We start from the raw sequence: 4,906 nt of genomic DNA, 5'->3' as shown, positions 1-4,906 counted from the left end.
TCTTAAAACACCAGAATCATCATTTGTCGGGAACCCTACTGACCGCAGACGGCCATGGGCTTGGAAGCACAAATATGGCTTTCATCTCCTCTGAAATACAGACCTGATCAGAGTGTGCTTGGGGAAATGCCAGTCAACTAATATTTGTAAATGCATGGTTATTCTTTTAACAGATCTTCTTACTCTGAAAACTTTCAGTGTAGAACATTTAGACAGATTCTTTTTTGAAAAAGAAAAATAATGAAATTATCTATACGCTCGGGTTCCTGAGAGGTTAGCATTTATTTCTAAGCAGATTTCTTATTTTTTCTGTGTGAGTATTACTCTATGTACATACATAAACAATAAGAGACGCTTTAAAACCCTCAGAAAACAACAGCATATGGTACGTAGTCTTTTCTGATCTGCCTTTTACAGCCATTATTTTCTATATCGTGATGCTCTTAATTAGCATTCCACATCATACATTTCAATGGCTTTCTAGTGTCTTAGTCTTGTAGTGGAGCCAATGATACACTGTGTCACACACCAGACTGACTCACTTTGTTTTGGAGAAGCCAGATTTGGTTTTCCTGGTTAAGTCCTGATTGTCTGAGACCACACAGGAACAGGAGCGAGTAAAGCTCACCAAACCATAGGAAGTGCAAACCCTAATCAGACTGGAGCTCTAACCCGGCCTTTTATCACAGTGACCCCAGTTCCCAACAGGCAGCCAGCTGCTATGATGTTCCCTGCTGCTCTCTGCTCTTTCAGTAAAACTGCTAACAAGCCAACAGATTCAAGTCAAGTAAAACAAGAGTCAGGAGTGGAATTCCAAACAATGGTTAACCCAAATCCCAAATAATTCAAACCTGTAAGTTGCAGTCACCCTCAATTTTTAAAAACATGTATTTCCTTTCAGTACAGCTGATTTATCGTGATGTACATCCACACTTTTGAACGCAGTATTTTAGGGTCCTAAGAACTTTCCATTGGGACCTGATTTCCAACATGGGAGTCACATGAAAAGGTCTTTACCTTCCTTCCTCAGTATTCACTATTATAAAAGTCAGACAGTTCAGTAAAAGCCATTACCTGTCGATGCATAGAATCCTTATTTGCGATTTCATTTTCAAGTTTATCATCACGGAGATGGCTTCGCCCTGTGCAGCGAGGTAGCGTTTCTCAAGTTTAGTTTTTCTCTTCTCCATATCCTCCTTCTGGGCCACAGCCTACACCAGGCATTGCAGAGGAGAAAAGGTAAGTCATGATCATAGAATACTCCAATACACTTCAGAGGAAAAAAGCGGGACTAAATCCTAAGTTTCAAATCAAACATAATATTAGTGTCCTCAAAATGAAAGTCCTAGACATGGCAGTTTTCTGAGATGTGAGCAAAAACGCGCCTACCTCAAATGTCACATTTGCCACGAGGGCACCCATCTGTCTTAACGTCTGTCTGGCCACTCGATTTACCAAGCTTCTTTTCTACATCATAAACCCAAACAGCAAACAAAAAGTACACTAAACTGCTCTGGCATTGCAAGAATTCCCAGAGGGAAGGTATCTGGCATGAAATGAGGACCTCTGTCTCCTTCATCATACAGGCGGGCTTGACCTAGAACAAGGAGGGACCTTCAACAGATCCAACAGGGAGCTCTGAGGCTCATCTCCTCGGGTAAAAGTTGGAAAACTCTCATGCAATTTCCTCAAAATTAGAGGAAGAATATTAATGAGTGGAAACAAAGTCAAAGTGTAACACAACTGGGAGCAGCCTTCTCAAGCCTAGTTCTTCTAAAGCAGTCACACCACATATAGGAAACGCTCCAACTAGGAGCAGAGCTTGCTGCTGGTGTGACTCCTGTCCGCTGGCTCAAAATCCATTTCAGGTCCCTCCGTGCTCACTAAGTAACCGATGTTGTCTTAACATTAAAAGTGAAAGGACTTAAGAACGCTTTTTCCAGAATTCTCTACGTATTAACCTCTGCCACCTAATCTCCTCCTGTTGCCAAAGAGTAGTGTGAACAGGTTATACAAACATGTGGAAATATTTCTGTTATTTGTTCTCACACAGAATTACTCACCCCGAGCTACTAAACAAGTGCACCTTCTGTCCCACATGGTGGCGGGGTGCTCTCTGAGGCGGCCTCAGGGGGAAAGGTTAGGGCAGGGCCGGCGCGATCTGTGCGCACACAGAGGAGAGGCAAGGCTCCCAGGAGGAGGCCTGAGCCCCCAGCTCTCTTCTGTTTTCACACTGACCGCTAGGGAGTTTCTCATAAATCACGACACCAGCAGACACGACCGACAGAAACATCCTGATTCCTCATGGTCACACAGCACGAGCCTGAGGACCTGAGGGCGAGCAAACGCCACTCGACTTGTCTGACCGCCAGTATCATGTCACACATCCCTTCAAGGAGCGGAACATCAGAAAACTAGAGATGGCGGCCAGGCAAGCTGCCTCAGCAGAGCCCACACAGCATGCTCCCATCTCTACGAGAGAACAGGCTCCACAGACTGAGTGAATCAGAAGGAAATTTCAGCATCATCAGGAACACATTCAGCAGGCAGGTAGGGGGATGAACTGGGAGATTGGGGTTGACATTTATACACTACTGATACTATGCATCAAGTCAGCAGCGAGTAAGGACCTCCTGTACAGCACAGGGAACCCTACTCAGTGCTCTGCGGTGAAGTTAATGGGTAGGAAATCTAAAAAACAGGGATATATGTGTGTATATATATATATGATTGGTTCACTTTGCTGCATAGCAGAAATTGACACAGCAGAGTAAATCAACTATACTCCAATAAATGAATGAGTGGATGAATGAATGTTTAAAAAAGGAACACACTAGGCCCCCTAGAACTTGTGGAAATGAGGAGTCCACACCCAGGGTGCAGCACAGCGCTAGGACTGCCCTCCTGTTGGTCCACTGCCAACGGACCACCTGGACCAGGCCTCTTCTACCCCAGAGACCTCGATGCAGAGGCGGGGAAGGCAGCCAGTCACGGTCTCGTCAGTGCTCTGCTCTGGCTCACGCAGCCATGCCAAGGCTGAGATCACTGGGAGAACAAGGGACCCACATTCCGCCTCAAGACAACAGACACGCCCACTGTCACTCACTTCGCGGACCTCCCGCTGTAGTTTAAGGTTAACTTCCTTGGACTTGAGGAGGTCCTTCCTGGCCGTGTCCAGGTCCTTCCTGGCCGTGTCCAGGTCCTTCTCCAGCTGTGTTACGTGGGCAGAGAGGGCTGCCAGGCGGTCCTTCATTTCCCTCTGCTCCCGTGACTTCTTCCTGATGATCTCTTGGAGCTCGATCACTTGAGCCAGGTCTTGATCGGGGGTTTTCTAAGGGGGAAAGGAAACCTTAGACAGCCTTGTTTCAGGAGGGAGGGAACGCAGCACTTCCGGGAAATCGGTGAAGTCAAAACTGCCTTCTGTGCTCTGGAGCTCACACGACCCTCACGGCCACTCAGACCTACATGGTGCATTGGTGAAAGGTCTCAACAGCCCTGCACAGACTGGACAGTAAGACGAGAACCAGACAGAGAGTGAGACTGAGGACATGCCTTTCCGTTGGCGCTTGGCATGTTTTCTTGCTTGTGATTTACATCAAGCACCCTGTCCAATAGTATCTTTTTCAGGTTATTCTTCTCTTTAAGAATCATCAGCGAAAACCAAAAAATTGAATCAGAATAAAGAAATAAGTAAAGACAGCAAAACTCCATTTGGAAAAACTCAACTCAGAACTGAAAATACAGCATAAAAAGAAAATACATGGTGATGCTATTCATCCCGAATAGAACCGGGTGATTCGAGTCAGAATTGGTCTCCTACTGGACAAAGGGGTGCTTAAGAGATCCTGCAGCTCTGAGCCACAAGTCTAGTTGACTAGTCATTAAAATATCCCAGGTGGGCTGGTCCTCAATCAGAAAGATAAATAACATCTAATGTCCACCACTATAGCCTTCATACTTTTTGAAAATGAAAGGATACAAATGACAAACCCTTGGACTGCAAGGAGATCCAACAAGTCCATTCTGAAGGAGATCAGCCCTCAGTGAAGGCCAATCCGACAGGCCCAGCCTCCGGCTGCTCTCACCTCAGGGCACTCTGCTTCCAGGACTTGGGCCGAGGCCAAGTTCTTCCTTGTCTTGGCCTTTGCCTTGGGGATGCAGCACTGGAAAAGTGCCCATAGGCGGGCCCTTCTGCGACCCATCCTCGCGGATGGGGGCAGCCCCCCACTCAGGGGCAACTGCTGTTTCACAGTTAGATACCTCAGCACCCGAGCTATCACCACCGATCTCACGCTACGACCACCACTATTCACACTACGACCACCACAATTCACACTACGACCACCGCTCTCACACACCACTCTCACACACTTCTCTCACACACCACTCTCACACACGACGCTCTCACACATCACTCTCAGACACACTGCTCTCACACTATGACCATCAGCACTGCTGTCTCTAGAAGAAATGACACGAAGGCTCTGCCTCCAACACGTCTCCCAGGAGCCTGGAACCTGGAACCCACTCAGTCACAAGGGGCTCCATGGTAACAGGGGGGCTGGGCTCAGGCCCACCATCAAGGGTGCAGAGAAGGGGGAGGGGCTGCCAAAAAGATGACAGATGAGTGTGGGCTACAGGGGAAGGAAGGCCATGCCCACAGCTCAGGCCCACCATCAAACATGACCCTGCAAGGATACTGGGTCACAGTCGAACCAAACAGTATAAACTGCTTCAGAAACCACCACCACTAGGAATGAGCACGTCTTCTAAGTGGGCTTCTGCCTCCTCTACCCCCGAAACAAACCTCCAGTGAGGCTACTGAAAGGGCACCACTGAACTCACGGGTGTCCCCAGAACCCACCCGGGTGACAAGGACTCACCGCGCTAGCTGCCCCTCACTCTC

This window comes from Oryx dammah, unplaced genomic scaffold (assembly GCF_014754425.2).
Source record: "Oryx dammah isolate SB20612 unplaced genomic scaffold, SCBI_Odam_1.1 HiC_scaffold_11150, whole genome shotgun sequence".
Taxonomy (NCBI): domain Eukaryota; kingdom Metazoa; phylum Chordata; class Mammalia; order Artiodactyla; family Bovidae; genus Oryx; species Oryx dammah.
This window is presented reverse-complemented; position numbering follows the sequence as displayed.